Below are 26,724 nucleotides of genomic sequence, written 5' to 3'. Positions count from 1 at the left end.
GAATAAGTGTTTACTAACACAACTCCTTTATCTGTACTGTCAAAGTTATCAAAAAAAATCTCATGAGCAACACAGGAAATTCCATTGTTTATAGGACCTTCAAAAACACTCTAGAATCGTAAAAAAAACTTTAAGTGACTCGATGAATATGTAAAATTTTCATAAATGTACATTGTATGTACATACCATTCAAAAGCTTCCCCAGTTGAACCAGCGTCCATTTGGCTTTCCCCTCCCAATGGGTTCTAAAAATACAACCAGATGATTTCATATTCGGCCAAAATTAGCATCCTCCTGTACCGCAAAAGTGCGACTATACGCTGCTAGTGTACGAGACGGTGTTGTTTCATTGAGCGTTTTATTTAGTATATTTACTCTTTTTTTTTTGTTATTTTCATCCCGAGTAAACCGACGACTAAGGCGACGTGAACACAGGACGTCAGCAAAAGAGCGTCGCTTGTTGCCTTTAAATTGGGGTGATTCATCAAGTGTAAGTGTCTACCAATTCTAATACAACCCTTGAGTTAGACGTTCAAAAATTGACAAATTACTCCACATCATGAAACAAGTCGCTTTACAGATTTCAAGTCGCTACGAGTTTTACGATGAACGCAGAACATACTAAGTAAGCATCTATTTGTAGGATCATTTTAATGTAAACATAACGTTCTGACCGCGCTGCACTAGCGGTGCAACATTTAGGAAGACCCGTAGAGGTGCGTATAGCCAGATGTGTTCAAGTTCCAAGAAGTTTAATATTTGTATTAATATTTCTCTAACATAAGCCACTTTGGCGATTACTATGATACAACTGGTTAAAGTTGGCAACGTTACCAAGAAGGTCCCGGCTGCCATTTGGTCGTGTGCCATTCGAGGCAATGTTTTATCGTCATCTCATTACGTACATCGAATTATGAATCACTCTCCACTTCCGCTGGATCCACGATGGTCGAGAGTTACAACTAAATTTAAACATATGTGCGGCGTTCTTGACAGTAGTGCCAGATTTCTTATTAGATTCGGGGGGCCGGACGTCCTTGAGATCTCGCAGGCAGATCAAGCAGCTGAAATTCTTATTTTCAAATCGCAACTGGTTGACCCGAGCTTAAACCCAGTCGATTCCAATGGAAGCTGCAACTTATGTCTCATTTGCCAAATAAGGAACACAACGGAGATATACCGTATATTATTCTGCATATTGTGCTTTCGTTGTATAGTGTTTGTCTCAAACTTCGATTAACAATTTTCTGGCTAATTGAATTTACGTAAGCGTATTCCAGAACCACCCCTCCGAGCAAAAAATTAATATTTATTTTTAACATTTTTTATCATTTCTTACACACTAAGCAAAAAGACACCAAACCCAGCTCAGCAGTGCGAAAAATCGTATGAGCAAGTAGGTGATATACACTCTGGCCACACAGCCGAAAGAGACAGGAAAAAATGGCGGCTCAATGTTATTTCAGCAATCGTCGTCTGAGCCGTCCTTCCGCGGCCAGATGCAGCCGTTCCGGCCGGATTTTCGCCCACCTCGATCGTTTCCGGCCGCGAATTCAACCACTTTCGCTAGGTTACACCTTTAAAAACTCGCACGTACCTTTTTTACCGAGCCATAGGGCTTTTTCGCAGGGAAAAACACGTAAAAATTAGCACTTTTGACACAAAACGCCCTAAAACTGACATGTACACACACTCATCACCGAAAGTCAGGCCTCGCACACAGCCTCACTTGCGGGAGAGAGAGCGAGATCTTCTCTTTAGTCCTCATGACTACCGTGAATCTCCTTTGCACACACTGCCAACTACGTTAGTTTAGTGTGTGATGTTTACTTTTTCTCTATTCAATACACGCGCAAAAGCGCCGCAACGCTGAAGTAATCAACGTGAGTATATTTACATTTGCTAGCCTGAGGTTGTGTGCCAAATGCTCTCTCTCTCTCGCTCTCTTTATACAGTGATGGAAGCATGCGCAGATTTACTGCCTGGATCAATGAGAGCGAAAGCAAGAGAGCCACAGAATGGTTTGTGTTAGTGTCAAATTATGAATCAAGTGGATAGAAGAGAAATGTCAAAATCGATAACACCGAGGAACGTCACTGTCAGCGCTTCTCAATGGAACAGAAGTCGGCTGAACGAGGGTTTAGCAAGGGGGACGTTAAGGTGTGGGTGCACTCTATTCAGTGGGAGACGAACATGATGTTTTATTTAAGAATTAAACTTGTATTATAAAAAAAGTTTTTGATTAGTTTGCAATACGTTGTAACAGCCATCACGACATCCTACGCTAATTTGTTTTTTTTTCTCCAAAACAAATCGTATTCACATTCTTTTTCAGAGAAGCGCATTCAAACGACGTTCAGATGAACAATTTAAATCTTTTTTAAAGTTTAGCACAAGTTGAGCATTCGTTAATTGACCGAAAAATTAATGAAAAGCTGCTTACACAGTTAAAAAAAATCATGGTAATGTCACTTTTAGCAATGAGTAAATTTTTATGTCTGAAAATTTTGTAATTTTACCACATTTTTAAATGCTAGTTTTTTTAGTCTAAATTTAAACCTTCTAATTTAACACCTTTAAAATTTACACATTAATTCGGTGTAGTTTACCTTTTGCAAACTAACCCGAAAAGTCTACTTTGAGCATAGTAAAAGTCATAAAATCCCGAGTAAACCAAGAATTACAGAATAACAAAATAATAGTTTATGCAACAAGTTTCAAAAAGTAGATTTTTTCAGCACGAGTCAAACATTTATCCAACGAGGTTCACAAAGTTTGATAAATAATAGTCCTGAAACAAACAATTACATACATTTTTTTTTTAAATTCCGAAAAAAACACTCTTTAAGTTGAATTATAATTTAAATGTTCATGTGTTTTGTCAATCAAAAATGTAGAAAAGTATTACTTTTCGAAACCAATGCTTAAAAGTTCAACTATTCAGCATCCCTTTTAGTGCTGAAAAGTAGAACTTTTCAGAGTTTATTTTGAAAAGCGTTACTATTCGATTCTATTATTTTTGGTACAGAAAAGTAGGCTTTTTTGTCGTTCAAGAATGACAGGAAATGTAAGTAGTTTTACGACGGAATTGCAAAAAAAAGTTTTTTGAGTTTTTCATAAATTTACAATTAAATTATATGTTTTGATATGTATCCTTTTCATAAGAAGATTTAAAAAATAGTTCTGAAACATTCGAGACAATGTTTTTTGACAGAACAAATGAAATCAAATAACAATCAATAATCCCTAAATGAGACATACCTCTCAGCATGAATGAATGAAAAAAAATTGTTTAAAATGGTACATTATTCAACAAATGTCAAATAACAGATTTTAATTATTTTTGACAGACTTTTTGTTTGCAACGACATTGAAAAAAAACTACCATTTCTGTCATACTACAGTGACGAAATGGCCCACTTATCGTAATCAAAAATAACAGTGCTGAAATGTTCAAGTTTTCAGCACATTTTTCAAAAGCAATACTTTTCGACATAATTTTAATGATTGTTTTTGATCAAACACACGGACGCCAACCTAGAAGGAGAAACAACGTTTCACTAAAAATTTAATCAAATGGCTTTATTTGAAATTAGGAAAAATAATAATTTATGTATGCAACCTGTTGCAAAACTCGATTTTTTCAGCACAATCCATACGTACAGAACAATGCTTTGCCAAATGAATACAACAAAAATCATCATGTTTCAACTTGTTACATTAACTACTTATCACGGAATTGTAAAGTTTGATACTTGAGAAAAATGTTATTAAAATAATTTATGTTTGCTTTTATAAAAAATCATTTGATTCGTTAATTACGTGATTTATGAATTGTCCCTAAACTCCTGCCAATCATGTTGAAGGATTTACGTTGTTTTTGAATAGTTCCCAAACAAATGTAAACACACTTTTTTTAAAATTTCTCGATTTTGACAAAACAAAAATAACTTCATGTTACCTTAAAACCGGAAGGCAAATTAAATATTTTTTTAAAAATGAATTCATTCTAGCGTCAATAAATAACGAACAACAAAAACATTGGCTCTGTCCAACCCCTAGGGATAATTTCAAATTAACTAATACTTTAATTTATATTTATCAGGAGATGAAACGATACTCTCTGAAAAACTAAAAAATGTCAAAGCAATTTTTATTTTAACGGATTAGATTAACTTCATTTCATCAATGAATTCTCTTATCTGTCATCAAATAACATTTTATTGTTTACCGTTTAAATTTTAGAATTTTACTGACAAAAATACAAAGTTATTTCATCAGATGGAGTTTCTCTAAATTAAGAAAAAAAAATTTGGCTTAGTTATCACTAGGCAAATCACAAGTAATTTTTCCTCGTTTTCTTTGAATCTTTTTTAAAACTGCAATGATCGGTTGAGTGTCTCTGCATAAGGACTCAAATAAATTTCATAAAATTAAAACAATAAAAACTAAATAAAACCAGCCGTTAAGGTGTGAAACAAATGAACATAAAACTTTAATTAATATACAATTCTGACACAATATTATTCAAACGTTCAATTCAACAACAAAATCAAACATTGTTTTATTGGAGTTGCTTTGAAAAATATACTGAATGTTAGAATTACTCATTTAAACATTGTCAGTGTTTCAAAAGTATGCTAAATTAAGCAATAAAAAGACCAAAATAAATAATCCATAAAAACCAATTCATTTCACGTGCTCACCCATTCATTGAAGTCTCCCGGCAGTGAAAACCCGAAATCACGTGACTCAGCCAGCGCCCACCTTTTCCAGCTCGCGGAAAAACCTCACCAAAATCCCGGGGAATTTCGATCCTCCAAGGTAAAATGGTCGTCGCCCGGGAAAATCCACTATATAGCTGTCTATCTCTAGCTCACACAAGCACACCACTTTCGGGAAACCTATCACTACCACGCCACGTGTAACGACAACCAGTAGCCGAGAAGCCAAGGAAAAGAAGTCGTTTGCTGCAGGATTTCCCCCCCATGTCAGGACAAAATCATTTCAATGGCAAAAAGCTGCGCACGGGCAGAATCTAGAATCTTCGAGGTTGGGTCTCCTCCCATCGAGCCAAAAAAACACATTTGGAACTCGGCGTTGGGTTGGGGGTACATAAAAGGAAAAATCCTCAAACTCAGCAAAAGTAGACAGTAGCAACTTGAGAGGTTTTCCCAACCTCCGAAGAAACAATAAGAAGCATTGTCTTCTATCTACATCACAAGAAGTACATAAAGAAGCCCCGAAAGGGCCATAAATTTTCTGCAGAACGGCGCACAATTTTCTGCAACTTCCTTCCGAGACCGTTTCCGTTTCAGCTGGAAGTGGAAGAAAAAAAACGTAGTCCCCCACAAAAGCCCATTTTGTTTCGCCATTTGAAGCCATAAAAGAAAATTGATTGTCTCTCGCGCTGTTGTAATGGCGGACATTACATAAGGTGTTCTGGCTCGCTCGGGCCAGAATTTCGTAAAACATAGCTAGACCAGACTCTGCTGGCTGCTGGGGAGTTTGACGCATGCCCACCTGGGGACGACCTCTCGGAAGGTCATGAGCGCGGCCAGAGGCCAGGATCGTGCAGCCAAAGTGACGCCGCCCAAACGTCGGGGTCATATTTTTTGAAGGGGGGGTTGCAAACAAAATGTCGGGCTTCAGTTACCAAACTGGCTTCACGACTGGAAATGTATTACAATTATGATAAATATAAAATACACTACAAGTTCGAAATCATGCAACATCATGTCCTAACTCCATCAAATTTGCTAATTTTCACTATTTAAACAACTTATTTTGTAAAACTTTTGATAGAAACTTGCTTGCTCACTTTTTATTGAGCTATTGATTACTCAAATTCAGCTAAAATTGCTTTTGGGTCATTCCATCTCAACTGTGCACGAAATAGTGCAAATTTGAAAATTACCCTCTCCGATCCTGCTCAAATTTGGCAGAGCTGTTGAAACTATCAAAACATGCAAGAATCCCAAATTTCATCCAAATCGGACCACCCCCTCCATTTTTGTACCTCCCCAAAAAATCGACTTTCTGGCGATTTTTGACCAAACCTCCTAGTTTCAAACGGCGATAGCTCAGGAACCACAAATCTTAGAAGGTCGGTCTTAAACTCAATTTTGAAGGAAATTAGACGTAGAATCCATTTCCGTGATCAACATTTTGATTAAAATATGTTTTCTACCTGTATTGCACAATTGAAAACTTTAAACGGCCGTATCTCAAAACACCCCAATTTATTTTTTTTATTTGACCTCACCATCGTGTTCCCCGGCCAATTTTACATAAGAATCACTTATCGACAGAAATGAATATGTTTCGTTCCAGAGATATCGAATTTTAAAGTTTTGTGTTTTCGAGATTACCTACATCAGCTTCATTTGCCGCATCTGCTAGAAGCACACAGGCGGGCTGATCAATAACTGCTACCTGGTGTTCTGGGAGATGATTGATTTAATTTATTTTTTTAAATTTTACGCAAATATTTATTCAAATGGCTCATAGGGGAAATTCTCGTATGTTTGGCAGGTTATGTCCTCGCTCTTAGTTTCGTCCAATTTGCTCATTTTAGCTATTTAAACAACGAATTTTGCAAAACTTTCGATAGAAACTTGCTTGTTCACTTCTTATTGAGCTATTTATCAGAGGAACACTTGAATTAGATGCTGTTCCCCTACCTTGATCAATCTATTTTTGTGAAAGGAATATTCATTGGGTTCTTGAATGTACCGTTTTTTTACGTGTTGCTAACCGTTTTAGAGTACCTTCGAGGCCATGACTATGGCCTTTATCATGGGCGGTAGCAAAATAGTGTCATTCAGCAAAAAACTGCTTTATTATTATTATTCTTATAGTTTATTATTGACACTTTACCATAATTTGGCAAATCTGATTTATGGTTCAAAAGATTGATCATAATAAATCAATTTTTATATTGTGAGCCAGCTCCATTTGATTAAAAGATGATTTTGGTCAAGTTACATTTAATAAAAAAAAAACCTTATACGTGAGGACAGCAGTTGTATTGTGTTCCAAGAATCCAAGAATGATAGAAGAAAAAAACACTGTTGTTCGGAGGGTGTCGAAATCATCGCAACTAAATTTGGGGAATTAGCCGCTTTGCAGTAGATCAAACTTTGTGATTTGCTTGCATTTTTCAGTTTTATACTTTCCAGAAATCCTTTTTCTACTGATCGTCCTTCACTAGAGTACAACGTATAAACAAATTTTATTCATTTTAATTCATATGTTTTACTCAATAATGTATCGTGCACTTATTGTTCAGTGTTACTAACAAGATTAATTGCATTTTCCTGCTCGCTCCGTCGGAGTCCAATTCTGCCCTTTACTGTGTGTCTTTATTGCTCTGTCCTGTGGGTTAGCACAGAAATTCACCTCATTCTTTTTTTTTTTAGCAGATAAACATTCGCGATTAAACTCCAGATTCCTACAGTGTTATGCAGTTATTTTTTGCCCAATTTGATAAAGATTAATTATGATGAAATATTATTTTAATAAATGAACAGGTAGCAGTTATTGATCAGCCCGCCTGTGTGCTTCTAGCAGATGCGGCAAATGAAGCTGATGTAGGTAATCTCGAAAACACAAAACTTTAAAATTCGATATCTCTGGAACGAAACATATTCATTTCTGTCGATAAGTGATTCTTATGTAAAATTGGCCGGGGAACACGATAGTGAGGTCAAATAAAAAAAATAAGTTGGGGTGTTTTGAGATACGGCCGTTTAAAGTTTTCAATTGCGCAATACAGGTAGAAAAAATACAATAATCAAAATGTTGATCACGGAAATGGATTCTACGTCCAATTTCCTTCAAAATTGAGTCTAAGACCGACCTTCTAAGATTTGTGGTTCCTGAGCTATCGCCGTTTGAAACTAGGAGGTTTGGTCAAAAATCGCCAGAAAGTCGATTTTTTGGGGAGGTACAAAAATGGAGGGGGTGGTCCGATTTGGATGAAATTTGGGATTCTTGCATGTTTTAATAGTATCAACAGCTCTGCCAAATTTGAGCAGGATCGGAGAGGGTAATTTTCAAATGCTGTTCCGCTTCAGATGGAATGACCCTTTTTGTAATTAAAGTTGTAATTGAACGTCAAATTGCTGATATGGCAACATAAGAGGCACGCTGGAATTAGATGCTACATGTTTTTTTTTTATTTAATCTAAAATATTGATAGAAACGTATTTCGAGTACTTATATTTGAATGATTACAATTTATATAATTTTCAATGATATGAGTCGAGGAACAAACCTAGAATTGAAAACTAAATTCAAAAATCTGGCCTATGCTTTTAAAACTTCCAAAAACAACGTAGCAAACGTTTTCAAATGGATAAAAAACATGTTCACATCAACAGAGGGATTCAATAATGATTGTTTTTGCTTCATTTTAATATTTTTACTCTTCTCGATTGCAAAATCAGGTTGCAATCGATTGCATTGATTTTTTTTCAGCAAAAGTCGTACATGTAATTACGATGAGTGCTGGAAAATAGAGTTTTGCAACGAATTATTTTTTTTTTTGTTATTAAAAAACCTTTAAATAAAATGTTAGGTCGAACTTTTCGGATTGACTTGGTGTCATCGACTAGGTAGTAAGTTACAATTAGGTAGAAAAACATAAAAAAACATAAAAATTGCCTTTTCATCAATTTTTTAAAAAAGAGCGAAAGACCCGTTCAAAAGAGCCGCTCTTTTTAATGAGTGAACGAAAATGAGCGGCTCCTAAAAAATAGCGGTATTGCCCACCTCTTCAATTAGGAGTTTATTTATTTATTTATTTGTTTTCTCCCAACAGGCTATTATAGCCCAAATGGACTTAAAATCTAATTCGGAAACATAAATTGCTAAGCAAAAATCAATAATTTACATCGCTTACAAAATCAAACATAAAAGTTAACAGCGGCTTCTGGTTATTGGGCGCCAAACATCTCTAGCAAATTCCTTGAACTCCCGACATCTCACTCCTTCTGGCCAGCTTGATGGGTTCAGGGCACGAGCTTTGCAACAGGGGTTCTCAGAAAAATAAGTACACGGAAAAAATTGCAAGTTTTCTATTTGACTTTATATCGTTTACAGTCGAATTTCCAAAATACGTATTTTAATTTTTATTTTTTGAATATTTTAATGTGTTTTAAGGATCTACAAAGGGCATTTTTAGCGCTAATGTTAAGGATGATGTAAAACAATATTTCAAAACCATTTTTTATTTTTAAATAAAATTTGCCATTGAGAATTATTCAACATTGTGTTTATTAAGGGTCCATAAAAAGCTTTTCAGTTTCAAATATTTTTTGTAATTTTTTTAGAATAAATGTTTTTTTTTAATTTTTGTAATTAAAGAATATTTTATGAAGAAAAAGCAACTTCACAAAAAAGGTTGAGATTTTTTTTCTTTGTTGATCGAAAAGCTAGTTGTTGAGATACAGAGTTTTGAAGCATAATTTAATTTTAAGATTTTGTCCCTCAGCTACGGTCCAGGGTAGGGCGAAAAAAAGCTAAATTTCAAATTTCAAGCATTATTCAAAGAAATAAGCAAAAATTATCACTAAATTCATTATAAATCGTTACTACGGTCATAAATTATCAAATTATCATTGAATTCATGAAGGGACCATCCATAAACAACGTGGACACTTTTTTAGGAATCTCAGACAATTCTATACAAAACGAATATTTTTCGTATGGAGCGAGGATAATCGCTGACCAACCTCTACATTACGTATAAATGGATGAATTTGTTTATTAAAATAGTTTTAGCAGAAGTGTAAAATGTACAAAAAAAAATATTGGTTTTGCGTTCCTCACCTTGTGATATTTTCCTATTTATTGATTTTATACTAAACCAGGGAGGCCCAAAGTATGGCCCGCGGGCCAAACGTGGCCCGCGAGGTGATATTTTGTGGCCCGCGGACCCATTTTGGATGATCATGTAAAATGGCCCGTTGACCACTTGTAAAGTGATTTTATACTTTTTCAAAATTAAGGTTTATTTTAAGAGCGAGTCCACGAGCAAAGCATACCCATCTCGCATCGACCTCACCAATCTGCCTGAAATTTTCAGGGGTTGTTTGTACATATAAAACTAGCATCTGGCCAAAATTTGAGCACTCTAGGTCAACGGGAAGTGGGGCAAATCGGGACACAAAGTTTGAAGGTTCAAAAACGTCAAAAATCTTAAAAAGGCTGTAACTTGGGCAAAATTCAACTCAATTTAAAAATTCAAAATGCGTCTGAAAGGGCTTAAAAAATGCAACAAAATGCAGGATAGAGCACCCCAATTGGTTAAATCTAAAGGGAGTTATTGACATTTTAGTGAAAAAATAGCATAATTTTCAAACTCAAATAAAAAAGTGTTCCATCCAGATATCAACTCGGTTCGACCTGCAGCTTATAGGGGACATCTGGGACTACCATCTGAGACTGAGACCGCTTTGGGTAAGGCAGTTTAACATATTAAATAGACACTTTTACTTTTAGTGAATTTTTTGGTTGTAAATTTTTGCTCGGGGGACCCCTTAGATCCCATTTTCTGATGATAATTTTATCATATTCGTATTCCTGAGACAATTTCACAATAGAAACATGCATAAAAATGTTTATTTTCATCCATTTTAAAGTAAAAGTGTCTATTTAATATGTTAAACAACCTTACCCAAAGCGTTCTCAGTCTCAGATGGTAGTCCCAGATGTCCGCTACAAGATGCAGGTCGAACCGAGTTGATATGTGGATGGAACACTTTTTTATTTAAGTTTGAAAATTATGCTATTTTTTCACTAAAATGTCATTAACTCCCTTTAGATTTAACCAATTGGGATGCTCTATCCTGCATTTTGTTGCATTTTTTAAGCTCTTTCAGACGCATTTTGAATTTTTAAATTAAATTGAATTTTGTCCAAGTTACAGCCTTTTTACGATTTTTGACGTTTTTGAACCTTCAAACTTTGTGTCCCGATTTGCCCCACTTCCCGTTGACCTAGAGTGCTCATATTTTGGCCAGATGCTAGTTTTATATGTACAAACAACCCCTGAAAATTTCAGGCAGATTGGTGAGGTCCAAACGACGTCCCATACAAAGGGGTATGCCCTGTTCGTGGACTCGCTCTTAAGCGTTTTATGCTAATCTTTTTTTATTTTTTGTTAATAAAAGGAAACTTATGATTTATCAATATTTTGATCCCCACTTTTGGGTACAAATAATTTGTTCAAAATATTTTATAATTAAAACAATTTCACACATTTCAATGTGAGTGAAACTAGTAAATATCGTCAAAACTTTCATCAAACATTTTTAGAAAAACGTTCAAGGTTGACTTAGGTAGAATTCTGTAATAGTTGCAAAATAGTAGTTTATGCAACAAGTTGCAAAAAGAAGATTTTTTCAGCACGAGCCGTACATTTATCCAACGAGGTTCACCGAGTTGGATAAATACGACGAGTGCTGAAAAAATCAAGTTTTGCAACGAGTTCCATGCAACATTTTTTGCAATTCCGAAAAACACCCATTGAGTGAAATTTTAAGTCAAATTTTCATGTATTTTGTCTATAAAACGTGTAAATCAAAAAAATGTTGAAAAGTGTTACTTTTCGAAGCAAGTGCTGAAAAGTTCAACTTTTCAGCACCCATTTCAGTGCTGAAAAGTAGAACTTTTCAGCATTTATTTTGAAAAGTGTTGCTATTCGATTCTGCTATTTTTGGTACAGAAAAGTAGGCTATTTCGTCGTTCGAGAATGACAGGAAAAGTAAGTAGTTTCACGACGGAATTGCAAAAATAAATGTTTTCTTTATTAATTTGCAAGTCATATTGACCCTTTTATGAACTTACCCTCAAACTTAAACTGCACTTCTTTAGGGATTCGAACTCATTACAGTTAGACAACGAATTTGATTGACTATCAACTGATTCAGGCAGACAAAATGTGGAAATCGGAGGATCAAGTTTGCAGCAAATATTTTACAAAGCTTTCGTCGATCAACCCACCCCTCCACCATTACCATTAACCAGGAGCAAAAATATATTTTCAAAAAACTTTAAAAAAAAGAAATTTAAGTGCATTCAGCTGAAATTAATTAAATATGTATTTCTTTGTATTTAAAATCATTTGAGCATGTTTGGGTTTCTTAAACATAATTTGAATTTTAGAGAATTTTCGATGAAATAAATAAATGTTTTTCGCTTTTTTATGAAACTAATGATAGCAGGTTAACTATACAGAAGCTTAAAACATTTTTTTAAAGTTTTTTTCATTGAAATGTTGAAATTCTGGCTCTCAACGAGTACTTCAAAAGTTATGCTAAAATAACGATTTTAACAAAAGTCCTAATGATTGCAAAAAGGGTGGTTTTTGTAAGAAACCCCGTCATGTTATACATTTTTAGAAAGGTATTTAAAAGACCTTTTCAACGAGTTCAAAAGATTGAAAATATGACGATCCTATCAAAAGTTATAAGCTCTTAAGCGTTATTTATGAACTTTTTAGAGGCCGGATCTGAGATATTTTGATGATAACGTTGTCCGGATCTTTAATGCAAACTGCCGTTGGATAGGTAATCAAAATATCTTTCCAATGAGTTCAATAGATTGCAGATCTGACAACCAAATCAAAAGTTATAAGCACTTAAGTGTTACGTATGCATTTTTTGGAGGCCGGTACTTAGATATTTTGACAAAAACGTTGTCCGAACAACCCTATCAAAAGTTATTAGCATATAAGTGCCTTGAATTATGAAAATCTGATGGTATGAATAATGAATCAAGTTGATAGAACACTGAAAGGTCCGCACTTTTGTATCTATTTTGGATAGCATTGCCCTCTAAATGTGAGGAAGGCACCAACCACCTAAGGGTGGATTAAGTAACGTTTTTACTTATTTGAATTTGATAAATTTACGGCCGTATATATTTATGAAGGGTTTTTTTAAATATAAGACACTTTTAATGGTTCATAATCCATTTAACACACCCTTTTCTCATTAAAATGTTAAAACCTTGGTTTGTTATTTGAATTTTTGGTATTTTTTAATCTTTTGAAAGTATTTCCCAATTTGGAGAGATTTGTGGAATTTTCAAAAGTTTAAAAAATTGTGAATTATAATTTAAAATAATGAAAAATAAATAAATTACCATAGTACGATTATTTGGCAAGTCATTGTTCATGCTGTCTTAAAGGTCACTTGTAACAAGTTACAAGACCCCCAACAACATTGTCGGGAAACCGTTCCCATCGAATTTGCGTCATCACGCGCACTCTAGAGGGACCGAGTGGAGTGAGTCCTTCTCCTTCGGTTGGCGGATCTCCACACATAACAACCACAACGGTCTGGCCGCGGAATCATCGTCCCCAGCAGCAAGTCCTTTTTCCAAGTCAGAGGAGCTAGCTGTCTTTTTCCCGACAAGTGAAACCGACAGCGTGAAAAACTTGCCCGCCATTCTGGCGCCACATTTATTGCGGAGCAATTTTATTCTTGGGGCATTTGTATTTGTACGATGTTTTTTTCTTTTCTTTTGTGTGGAACCAGCAATCATGCCATGTGGAGGATTTTTGTTAGCATTGGCAGAAATCTATCCATTTTTATTTCACTCAACACAAAACGACGCCAAGTCAAGCAATCATAACTTTTGATAGCATATCGTCGTAACTGGATTAGTGCGCGCGATGCTACTCTGGAGGTAATTTAGAAGTCATTTGAGGAGATTGGATTCAAACGGTCCCATCCGGCATCGGGATTGGAATCGTTCGGAATGGTCCCATAAACATAGAGGTCTTCAACGACTGCAATTGTCCTCCAAATGGCAACGACGCTGGTGACTCATCTTCGGAGTGATTTCATCCCCAAAGGAAAAAAATCCCAGAAAGAACGCGAAGTAGTTGCCCCATCTTATCAGATTTACAATTCATACGAGATTCGACAATCATTTTTCTTTCCGTATTCCGGGAGGGAAGACAACATCTGAAGGGTGCAAAACGCCATAAATGAGACACATTTGTCTAAATTATGCACTATGCTACTATGCTCAAAAAGTCAGTGCTGCAATATCTCACTGCAGAGATCCTTCAATAGAGATATGTCCAAACAAGTCGGAAAAACTTGGTCCCAACCCGGGAAGAAAAACTCTCCGGAAGATGGAAGCAATTGATTTGTTTTTATTTATTGCAGATTTCGTCGATTTAGGGGCGATATCGTTCGATTCACTGGCCGATTCGTTTCGGCTGGAAGATTTGACATGTCCTCGGTACTAGTGTATTGTGTTGTATTCTTGGCTTGGTACAAGGGTGCAAATGCGATGACGACGATTGAGTGGATTGGATGCGCCTTCGGGACGGGTGAAAGCCACTGAACCGGAGCAAATTTTTGCTTTGGCTGGTCATAAATTTTGATTGTGAGAGCAAGCGATTGATGTACATATGAGAGATATTGTACAGTTATAGATAAAACAAATTTAACTTTAGAATTTTAAAATTTATACAATTGAAATATAGAACTGTGTAATGACACTCTTTCAGCAGTGATGTCAACCATCGCGACGCTCATTTTTGGTTCGCGGCACCTTTTTTGTTTGTAGTACTTTTCAGTTACGGAATTTGACAAAGTTGTGTATGAAGGACTTGTAGAACACACCAAATCGTACAACTTTGCTGAACATAGTATTGATTTTTGATGAATACAAAAAAAGTTACAACCAAAATGCGTTAGGCAAACGAAAGCATCGCGAACCATTGGTCCTGAGGTCTGGAATCTTCTTGTAGCTTTTTTCGTATGAATTTTACAGCTATACAATGTTCTGAAGAAATGTTGCTGTTGGTGAGTTCTACAAGTGCTTCGAACAGCACTACAAACGAAAAATGTGCCGCGAACCAAAAATGAGCGTCGCGATGGTTGACACTACTGTCTTTCAGTCTGAATTGAGATGAAATTACATCATAAAAGATGTAATATTCAACGTCCAAAATTACACCTTCGAAATTTACACCATGTTTTACAGCGACTATACAGAAAAAAATGATGGTAATATTCATCAGGAAATGGTGACAGATTTTGTGTCGAAAAAATGAGTAATATTACATCAGGAATTGATGAATTTTCATCAGTTTTTGATGAATATTCATCTGGTTCACATTTTTACACATTTTTTATGTAATATTACTCAAAAAATAAGGAATATTCAAACTACCAAATTTTCAACCTTCCAAAATTCAACTTTTTTTTGCTGTGTGGATATTTTTAGCGTTTCTGAAAGAGGACTTAATTTTGAAATAACTTGCATCCTTAACCCAAAAGTGATAAAAGTGCATATGGGACATTCAAGCGAGTGAAACTTATTTTCATCTGAAACTAACCAGAAGTTGAAAATAAAAAAAATCATACAATAAATTTAAATCAGTACTACCTGTACCTGCACAGAAAAAAAATGATGGTAATATTCATCAGGAAATGGTGACAGATTTTGCGGCAAAAAAAATTATTAATTTTACCCCAAAAAATGATGAATTTTCATCAGTTTTTGATGAATATTCATCAGATTCACATTTTTACACATTTTTTATGTAATATTACTCAAAAAAGCGGTAATATGCAATCTACCATTTTTTTACATTTTTAAATTCAACTTTTTTTCTGTGTATGTGAGTTTTTTTCTTCAATTTTAATTTTTGTATTTTTTAATCCGGCTGAAACATTTTTGGTACCTTCGGTATGCCCAAAGAAGCCATTTTGTATCATCAGTTTGTCCATATAATTTTCCATACAATTTTGGAAGCCATCCATACAAAAAAGATACATGAAAATTAAAAAATCTGTATCTTTTGAAGGAATGTTTTGGCAAAGTTGTAGGTATGGATAAGGACTATACTGGAAAAAATGATGCACGGTAAAAAAATTGGTGATTTTTTATTTAACTTTTTGTCACTAAAACATGATTTGCAAAATAAACACATTTTTTTTTATGCCAACATTTCAGAAATTTCCGGGTTGTGCAAAAAAATCTGTGACCGAGTTATGAATTTTTGAATCAGTACTGATGTTTTCAAAAAATCGAAATATTGGTCGCAAAACTTTGTCCACTTCATTTTTCGATGTAAAATCGAATTTGCAATCAAAAAGTACTTCAGTGAAATTTTTATAAAGGGCACCGTTTCCTAGTTAAATACATTTTAGGTGACTTTTTGAAAATAGTTGCATTTTATTTTTTTTTAAATTAGTGCACATGTTTGCCCACTTTTGAAAAAAAAAAATTTTCTATATTTTGCTTTTTCGGACTTTGTTGATACGACCCTTAGTTGCTGAGATATTGCCATGCAAAGGTTTAAAACGGGAAAATTGATGTTTTCTAAGTCTCACCCAAACAACCCACCATTTTCTTATGTCGATATCTCAGCAACTAAAGCAACTCAATGTTAAAATATGAAACATTCGTGAAATTTTTCGATCTCTTCGAAAAAAATATTTTTAAAATTTTTAAACCAAAACTAGCATTTCAAAAGGGCGTAATATTGAATGTTTGGCCCCTTTGAAATGTTAGTCTTGATTTAAAATTTTTAAAATATTTTAACATTGAAAATCGAACCATTAGTTGCTGAGATATCGACGTTAGAAAATGGTGGGTTGTTTGGATGAGACTTGGAAAACATCAATTTTCATGTTTTTAAACTTTTGCATGGCAATATCTCAGCAACTAAGGGTCGTATCAACAAAGTTAAAAAAGCAAAATATAGAAAATTTTCTCAGCTCTTCAAATTTTTTTTTTTTTTTCAAAAGTTTGCACACTGCACATGTGCGCTATTTTTTTTAAAATGAAAAACTACGACTATTTTCAAACAAATCGTCTGAAAAAAAAATTTCACTTAAATACTTTTTGATTTCAAATTTGGTTTTATATTGAAAAATAAAGTTGAAAAATTTGTGCGACCAATATTTCGACTTTTTGAAAAAAAAACTGTATTGATTCAAAAATTCATAACTCGGTCAAAAACTTTTTACACAACCTGGAAATTTCAGAAAAGTTGGCATTTGATGTCCCCTAAACAACGAATGAAAAAATAGTGTTTTTTGCAAATCAACTTTTAGTGACAAAAAGTTAATTTTAAAATCACAAAAAATTATCGTGTATCAATTTTTTTCAGTGTAGTCCTTATCCATACCTACAACTTTGCCGAAGACACCAAATCGATCATAAAATTCCTTCAAAAGGTACAGATTTTTTAATTTTCATGCATCATTTTTGTTTGGGCAGCTGCCAAATTTGTATGGAAAATTATATGGACAAACTAATGATGCAAAATGGATTCTTTGGGCATACCGAAGGCACCAAAAAAGTTTCAGCCAAATTAAAAAATACTAAAACAAAATCGAATCGCTCATAAACATTTAGAAAAATTGTTTTGTTAAGTTTGTACTAGTATTTTCAATGAAATTTTTTTTTAAGCAATACTAATATTTTTGATCCCTTTTTTATTAAAAATTATAGGGGGGAGGGGGAGTCAAAACCTTTAAATGAAATTCGAATTTGCCTTTAGCCTGTCAGGCCAGAATTTTGAAAAAAAAAGATTTTCGAAGCGTTAAAGTTTATTTTGAAAAGATTTACAATAAATGTGCATTATTGAAAGTCAAAATCAAAATCAAACCATCCACATTAACGACCCCCGGGTCTTTTGTGGTCTCTATTGCAAGTTTCTGCTCGAACCTAGGAGTCCGAAGGCTTGAATGGGGAGAGCACCCAAACCTCTTTTTACTCCAAGGAACCTTCCACCCCAGTGTTTGAACTGACGACCTTTGGATTGCGAGTCCAACCGCCGCCAGCGATTCCACCAGAGTAGGCTTGGTTTGGTGTGTTGTTTGTACTTATGGCATGGAGACGACTCCTACACCTGGAATGACTTAACGGCCTAACAACCAAGGCCGGGACCGACATTTTACTTCCTCATCCGATGGAAGGTTGCAGCAGATGGGAATCGAACCCAGAATCATCCGCTTACAAAGCGGACAGCGTAACCATTCGGCCACGCACTGCCACATTATTGAAAGTGTATTTGCTAAATTAAAAAGAAAATCTCCTTCGAACCGGATTTGAACCAGTGACCTATGGATTACTGCCTGCTTGACGCTAACGCTAAATTTCAGCCTCTACAGTCCACCGCTCTACCAACTGAGCTATCGAAGGGTGTGTTAGGAATGAGATTGTTGCGAATGAATCGGAACACTCTAGTGATAACGCTTAACAAAAAAGGATTTTTTTTAATTTCGGTGTCAAATGCCGAACAAAATTAAACGATGAAACAAGTTTGAACAGGGTACAAAGATTAAAATTGCTCAATCTTCATGAAAATTTCGATGAAAATCAGCATTATAGCTTATCACAAAGATCAACCACCTTTCAATCAAACCCACTTGTCACTTTCTGCCTCCTCTCAGTAATCAAACTTCAGCTTGTTCACGTGCATTGAACCACATCGACGGCCGGCAGCATCCCAACAGCAAGCATGAGATCCATTATCTGTCCCGTGATGCAAAACAAGACTCATCATCTGGCCCCTGTTTTCACAACAACGCCGCATGTCATCCGACTGCTCTCTCTCTCTCCACAGGACCCAGGGAACCGTCCGGGATGATGCCATTCATCGTCAGTCACCATGGCAAGGCCCATAAATGGGAACCGTAATTTATGCGGCCACCCCCACCTCGGGATCTGCGTGCCACTTCATTAGGTTTCATAGAGCGCGAACACTGCGAGGTTGCGTAAAAAATTGAGTTTTTAAAATTGCTCCGTGCAGATTCCAGACCCCAGATATGAGTCCGGGAGCAATAAAGTAAATTTATTTTATCAGCTGGCAAAATCGGACGGAGGAAACTATTTCAGAATGTTAGACATTGGGGAGGAGGTCCAGCGAATCCACGAAAAACGAGAAGGGAGTGTTGTTCTAATTGACGCAGGGAGCATGATCAGATGACGGAAAACGCAACGACGTCCCATCTCTTGACTTCATCAACTGTTTGCCGATGCGTGGACGTCCTAGCTGACAAAATACAAAAAAAAAGACAGGGGGAAGAACTTGTCCCGAAAATTGTCACTTCAGAAGGGATATTCACTTCTACAGGATAAGGATGTAATATTCTCAATGGGACTTCTCGTTGAGGACTGGACTGGCAAATGAACTGATTTATGTGGTGTAATTTGGTTTTAAGTCGTTTCAAATTAATTGTTGATTGTGTGGTGAGCAGTGAAAACGAGCTGCTAAACTCTGCCGTGGAGGATCCTCTGGGGGAAGCCAATGAATTGCTCCCCAGAGAGCAGGCAAGGGATGGACTTTTAAGGGTGGAAAAATGAGCCAATCTTGATAAACTGGAATTGTAGGAAAGTTAACCGGTTTCAGAAATGTATGTAACTGGACAGCAATTAAGAAAAGAAATTTTAAATTGCTTGGAATTATTATTCACTGCTTCAAGCATATTGTTGATTAGAATCGACGATATGGCCAATAAAATCGTCTCAATTAAGTATGTAGAACCTGAAGTAATTTATTAAACTCCAACCATGCTAGTGTCCATTGGAAAGAAAGCAAACATCAACAACCTTCGATAGCTCAGTTGGTAGAGCGGTGGACTGTAGACGGTTCAGTTGGCCTTACAAAGTCAAGCAGTTATCCATAGGTCACTGGTTCAAATCCGGTTCGAAGGATCATTTTTGTATAAAAAAGATTGTAAAGCAATGACATTTTTGACGTGTTTGAATATTATTTCCCAAAGAACTGACGTTCATTCCGTGTAAATTGACATACCTAGTTTGATCCAATTATTTCTTAACATTTTATCAATTTTCCTGAACCAAATCATGTTATGTTGACCAAATAACCTCGAATTTTGAGTTTTTTCTTTCATAATATATTTTTTTATGTAAAAAAAATAAATGCGCCAAAAAACTAAAAGTAAACAAAACATATAAATTTGAATAGCAGAAACCCATGAAGTATATATTATTTACTACCTTAAAATACACTTTTTTTGTAGAAAATCTAAAAAAATCATACAACAAAAAAATCATTTTAGTAGTTTACCACAGTTAAGTTGTTTAGCAATCATTTTTTTTTTCAAAATGTATGTTTTTTTTGCAAAAAAAAAACGTGTTGATTTTGATTTTTGAATAAACCAAACATGCTTATAACGATTCTAAATGCACGGGAAAGCATTTTAAATTAATTTTAGCAAATTGCACTTAAATTTTCGTTTAAACTTTGAAGTTTTTTAATAAAATATGTTTTTTGCTCCCTGATTTTCCAGATAGACTTTGACAAAAACTTCTAAAATTATTAGCAACAGCCTTGAAAAAAATATGAGCAATTTTTCTCCCTTAGGCTCTTTTTTTTAATTTACAAAAATGGCATTTTGGGCGCCCTGGGGCTTCCTGAGGGGGCACTTTATCTTTTTCAAGAAGGCGCACCACAAATCGTCAACTTGGCAAATTTGCAAAATGCAAAGTTTCTCTTGGGCCCTGCCGAGAGCGCCAAATTGTTTAAGGAGGGCGACATTTTTTTGTAACGAACTTGTTAGCCGACGACTAACCTCGACTAACCTACAGCTCAGCCCTGATTTTTTTTACGATTTCGCAAATTGAATTTTCATTGATTTTTCTTCATTTAAATGAGACTCTGTCCATCGGTTCCTCAAGTCAAAAAATATTTTTTCATCATTGGTTTCTCGATACATCTCCATATGAATTTGTTGGAAGTGTTATGAAATAATCAAAAATCCGTAACGTAAGAACAGATTTCCAGATCGATTTGGTGTTTTTGAAAAAGTTGTAAAGGGTTTCGAAAAATCATAGATTTATTTCAATTTCAAATTTAGTTTACAATAGAAAAAAACTCAAGTAAATTCAAAAAAAAATTAAACTAAATTTGAAAAATATCTAGAACAGTGCAACTTTTTTAAATTTCGCCAATGGATTGCAAATTAAATTTTGCATCCATCAGAAACATATTTCCAGCATATTTTAGAAACTTTAGTTTTCAATTAATTTTAACGGAGCCCACAGCTATACATTAAAAGTTGGCAATTTTGATGATCAAAAGTGAAATAAAAAAAAAGAAAAGTTTTTTTGGGAACTAATTTTTTTTATAATAATAAAATTTTGTATTTAAAATAATTTAAGCGGTAGTGAAAATGTGTTTTAGATATAGGGTAATTCTCCGCCAACTCACACAGCAGTTGCCCCGACCCCTCTTCGATTTGCGTGAAACTTTGTCCTTAGGGAAAACTTTTGTCCATTTTTTGATATCTCGTGACGAAGGGGCGGTACGACCCCTTTCATTTTTGAACATTGGCGTCAAAAGGACTTTTATGTATAATTAGACGACCGATTTGATGGCGTACTCAGAATTCCGAAAAAAACGCATTTTGCATCGAAAAAAACACTAAAAAAGTTTTAAAAACTCTGCCATTTTTCGTTACAGGACTGTAAATTTTTTTGGAACATGTTATTTTAAGGGAAATTTAATGTACTTTTCGAATCTACATTGAGCCAGAAGGGTAATTTTACCATTTAGAAAAAAATATTTCATTTTAAAATTTCGTGTTTTTAAAGCTTTGCAGGGTTATTTTTTCAAGTGTAACAATGTTCTACAAAGTTGTAGAGCAGACAAATACAAAAAATTTGATATATAATCATAAGGGGTTTGCTTGATGTTGATCATGAGTTATCACGATTTTACGAAAAAACCCGATTTAATATCACCAGAGGTGAAATAGAGGCTTTCTTACAAAATGATGAAACTCCGACAAATATATTGGTGCAATTAATTTTTCAGAAACAAAATGATACCACCCAGTGAGAATTTGACCTAAAGCTTCAAATATTTTTAGGCTAAACCTCAAATGCCGTTTTTTTTAATTTCAGAGGTACATTATGGATCACAAGATATTTAAATTTAATTAAGAAAAACATATTGGATTGAAATTATTAGAAAAAAATAAAGGGTACTCAGTCTTTAACTTTAGTCTATGATTAACTTAAAAAAATATGTATCGCTATTGCACTTTGTCGATCTTTTATGAGAAGCCAGAAAGAACATTTTCTCGCGCAAGCGTAAATGTTCTGGCGTTTATGCTTCGACTTGACGACTTATCGATCTTTCGATCGAGAATGGGCTGGGACTTCGAATTTGATGTTCAGTATATGATTCTGTATAAAACCAAAAATCTAGTGGGAAAAATAGGGTAAAAATAAGACGAAAAACACTAATATGGCTAAATCTCTGAAATTACATTTTGCAAAAGCTTCAAATTTTGGGCCCAAGCAGTTTGGGGCGCATGTTTTCCAATGGATTTTTGTTTGAAACTGAATTCTTTTAATTTGATAGTATTATCTGTAAAATTGTCCAAAAAATACCTCTAAAAATGGAAAATTGTGAATCGAGAAATAAAATGTTCGTCTCCGACCCCACGGCTACAAATTTGACTTATAAAAATTGTGGGTTTTACGAGCGATTTTCCAATGATGGAAGACACAAATTTTTAGGAGCGGATACAGACATCGCTCAAGTATTTCAGAAAAAGAGCTCTCAAAAATCAGACTTTGAGTTCCGGGCTTCGAGCCAAAATTTAATCGAAAGAGCGCATCTAAACCTTCTATTTAGTAATAGGTTTTTTTCCTGGGACGATTCCTCGCCGTGCACGTTTTTTTTAAAAATTTCTTAGAAAGAGTTTTCCCAAAAGCAAACCTTAAACCTTTTTTTTATAAGAAAGGCAAAAAAGTTTGGACGTTCATGGTCACCCGCGACAGACACGGACTACGAAACAGCTGAAACGCAAAAAGTAACTTTTTCAAAACTTGTTAAGCAATCCCCTTATGTTTATCAATCTTTTTTTTTTGTAATTGTCTAAAACAACTCTACAACTTTGTAGAACATTGTTACACTCTAAAAAATAACCCTGCAAAGTTAGAAAAAACACGGAATTTTAAAATTAAAAATTTTGACCCTTCTAGGAAAAAAAAAAATTCCAAAAAAAAGTACAGTCGAGTAATGGAAAAGTGCAGAGGTTTTTAAACTTTTTTAGTGTTTTTGTCGATGAAAAATACGTTTTTTTCGGAATTCTGAGTACGCCATCAAATCGGGCGTCTAATTTTACATAAAAATCCCTTTGACACCAAATTTCTATCTCATCACCGGTTCAGGCTGCAAATTATTGAAAAAACACCTCTTTTTTCGCATGTTCAAAAATGTAAGGGGTCGTACCGCCCCTCCGTCACGAGATATCAAAAAATGGACCTCGGATTCGTGATTATTACCATAGTATTTAAAAAAATTATTACCATAGTATTCATAAAAGGAACAAAAGCAAAAAAAAAATGTTCTGTAAATTAAAGTGACAAAACACCGTGACATCAACAATTGTCCACAAAAGATCCCTGTCGACAAGGGGGTAAACATACTTAATTATCGCAACTGTTAATCACTCGTCGTGTCGTCCAGGGGTTAAAATTGCTACCACCCAGATCATCACGATAAAGCAACGTAAAGTCATTTACATCTGCCACTCTTCACAATCGGGATACAACTTGCAAATCGCTTTTTATTGCCGTACTATGCTCGCTTCCGCAAACCGTAAAAATTCATAATTCCGTTACGACTGGAAAAACGTCACCCCAAGATGATTTAATCTTCAGCAGCAGGGCGACACCATCATCATTCAAGATAGTGCGTTCTTCTGTAGCCATAAAAACATTTAAGAAATTGAAATCGAATCCCCCGCGGAAGCAAACAACATTTAGCAGATCGCACCGCACTCATATCTGCAAATATTTTTATCGTTTTTCACAAACAAGGCGCTAGAACCGGGGGTGGTATCGAATGCAAAAAAAACGAGCAATTTTCCTATCATTGTGAAAATCTCTTCGCCACTTTGAGTATCCCGCAACGGGGTTTGAAGCATGTTTTTCCCAACCCTGTTTTCCCTCCAGAGTGGTGAAAACAAAAAGGGGAAGTCAGCATCAGCATATCCTGTGTGAGAGCAAACGCCACAAAAAAAACGAACGTAAAAGGATGACGTGCGTCACGCCGGGAGATGAATTGATTTGCGGAAATCGGAAGTTTCCTTGACTCGCACACACACACGTGTTGACAGTGGGCTGGGGCAGATTTCTTGACTTTTTGGCTTGACTGTTTGCCCGTGCGTGTTGTTGTAGTAGCTAGGATCCAATATCCGATGATGAGACACTCTGTGCCTGTGCTGAAGCCATCAGTCAGACTGGCTTTCGTCAAGAGATGTACCCCCGGTCATTGGATGGATGTCAAGATTAATGATGAGTTCCGGCAGTGCATTAGGTCGGCTTTTAGGTGGGATGTGTTTGCACTGATTGGGGAAACACGAGCGAACTATTTGTTCTGGTAGGGTATTTTAACCATTAGTGGACCCCCTAGTAGAGCCGAAGCACATTTTTTACAAATTTTCAATATTTTAAGCACTTTTTCATAACCCTTTGTACAAAACATTGAAATCTGAAGTCTTTTGAACAATTTTGACTATTTGTTTCATCAGTTATTTGTTTTTGAGCAGAAAAATAGCCATTTGAAAAAAGTTTTTGCCTTGTTATGGACCCCTTTTCCTATAGTGGACCCGGGTCCATAATCCGATTGTGGACCCGGGTCCACTATAGGCAAACTGTTATTTTTATACCAAATTTAACCGATATTTGATGTTTTGATGCATGGTGTAGGTCTAATGATAGATATAATGAATAAAAGATGGATTTAGCTCACTTTTCATTATAAACAAATATGTTTTGTTAACAAATTTGGCTTTAAACAACAAAAAACCTAACAGACATTTAAAAACATTTATTTCCGAAAAAGATCAGAGAAAACATTTCAAAAACCACTATAAACATAAAAATAATTAAAAAAAGTAATCTTGATGCAAAATTTTCCATATTAATTACATAAATGGTTGACCGAAACTAAATAATAGATTTGTTTACAGTTGCTGATAAAATCACGCATGTTTATTTAAAAAAAATGTGTTGTTATTGATTCATTATTATAAAATATCATTTCAAACTGCATTTATGATGCTTCAGTTAAGTACAATCAACTATAGTTTTGATTAATTATAAATTCTTACGGTTTCAGCAAGCTTTTAACATGAAAACAGCTATATTTATACTCATAATTGAAAAAATATGCGTTTAGGTTGATAACAACAAGCATTTATTGTATGTTTTAGAGAAACTTTTGCTTGAATAAACAGTTTTCTTCATTTTCGAAGGTTAAATTAACAGGGGTCCACTTTGGGAAAAGTTTGGATTTCGTTGTCCTATATTGGACCCCCCTAATTTTTGCTCGAAAATGGCAGTTCTTCGCTTTATTTTAGTAAAGATCCTTAAACTTACATTATTTCGACTTGCTGAAGTTAAATTATCAGTCAAAAAATGACTGGATGGTTAATTCAATCATAAAATATAAATGCAGTTTTGTTGTGAAAATGCTAGTCGCCATGGCTGATTTCAGATGTCGAACTCAAAACATTTATTTTGGCGAAAAGAACAATTCAATGTCAGTCAACATTGTTTTAAATGATGCTGAACATGCCAAATAAAAGATTTGTAGACAACAACACGCTTGAAATTGTGATTTTATTGAATTTTTCATCAAAAACCCTTCAGAGGGTCCACTATAGGAAAGGGGTCCACTAATGGATAACGTACCCTAGTCGTCGTTACAGAACCTTTTGTGCGAATGACGAAATGTTTTTCTTCCCAAGATTTTAGAATTTTCCATCGTTAGTTGTTTAAGTGCATTTGGGTTCTTTATTCATGAGCGCTCTTTAACAAAAGTGGTCAAAAATGGTCAAACTCATGACATTTTCAAAATACTTTCTGGTAAAATTCTGAGTACTCGTGAAGAATACATGCAAACTCCTTATGTTCATCATCGTCAAATTTTTGTTTTTGTCTGCTCTAGAATTTTTCTAGAACATTGGTACCACTGGCGATACAAGGGAGGGAGGGAGGGCTGGTGGGTCCAGGCCCCTTCGACAAAAAATGTTCTAGATTTGTCCGTGAGTCAATGCCGCAATCAAAAAAAAATCTCATAGGAGTCATTCAAAATGGTTTTTAAGGCCGTTGCAACTATTTTTGTGTTCTTTAATGAAGTTTAAATGAATGAAAATTTAAAATGCTTTATTTAAAAATTTGGAGAAAATGTTGCCACTTCCTTCATCCACGGTTTTATTCCTAATTTTTAATTTTTGTAAATAAATAACAAATATTAAAATTTAAATCTCAAGCCATGGTTTTTAATATTTTAACAAGAATTAGTTTCTTAAAAATCTAAGTTTTGACGAAACATTTTTTTTTTTTGCACAAAAAAACTTTTAGCGGTATTGTACATTGAAATTTCACGAATGCCAATGCAAATATTGTACATTGAAATTTTATAACATTTTTTTCTCACTAGTTCAACAATTTAAAAATGTTGATCAGCGCAAATATTGCATTTAAATTTTTTTTTGTCTTTTTTCATATTTTTTGGAACGATGGACTACAACAGGGTTTGGACTCTTTATGAGCTGCTCAAAAATTTAAAAATGTTGATCATAGCATAGCATTGGTGTCTACCCGTAGCTGCTACTTTGTTATTGACCAGGACTCCCAAACATTGCTCCGTGGACCACAGATGAAAAGTAGGAACCAATTATCACCCCTTCG

The 26,724-nt window shown here is 34.9% G+C and overlaps 2 non-coding genes across 2 annotated transcripts; one reads left to right on the top strand and one right to left on the bottom strand.

The window, feature by feature from the left end:
* Positions 1–18,077: 18,077 nt before the first annotated feature.
* Trnay-gua lies at positions 18,078–18,186 on the bottom strand. The gene is made up of 2 exons: positions 18,150–18,186; positions 18,078–18,113 (listed from the first exon to the last, which is right to left on the bottom strand). It is a non-coding gene; the product is annotated as a tRNA-Tyr (tRNA).
* Positions 18,187–19,595: 1,409 nt separating this feature from the next.
* Trnay-gua lies at positions 19,596–19,701 on the top strand. The gene is made up of 2 exons: positions 19,596–19,632; positions 19,666–19,701. It is a non-coding gene; the product is annotated as a tRNA-Tyr (tRNA).
* Positions 19,702–26,724: the final 7,023 nt, after the last annotated feature.

The sequence above is a fragment of the Culex quinquefasciatus genome, chromosome 3 (assembly GCF_015732765.1).
Source record: "Culex quinquefasciatus strain JHB chromosome 3, VPISU_Cqui_1.0_pri_paternal, whole genome shotgun sequence".
Classification (NCBI taxonomy): domain Eukaryota; kingdom Metazoa; phylum Arthropoda; class Insecta; order Diptera; family Culicidae; genus Culex; species Culex quinquefasciatus.
Note: the sequence above shows the minus strand (reverse complement) of the source record. Positions and strands in the feature narration are given on the sequence as shown.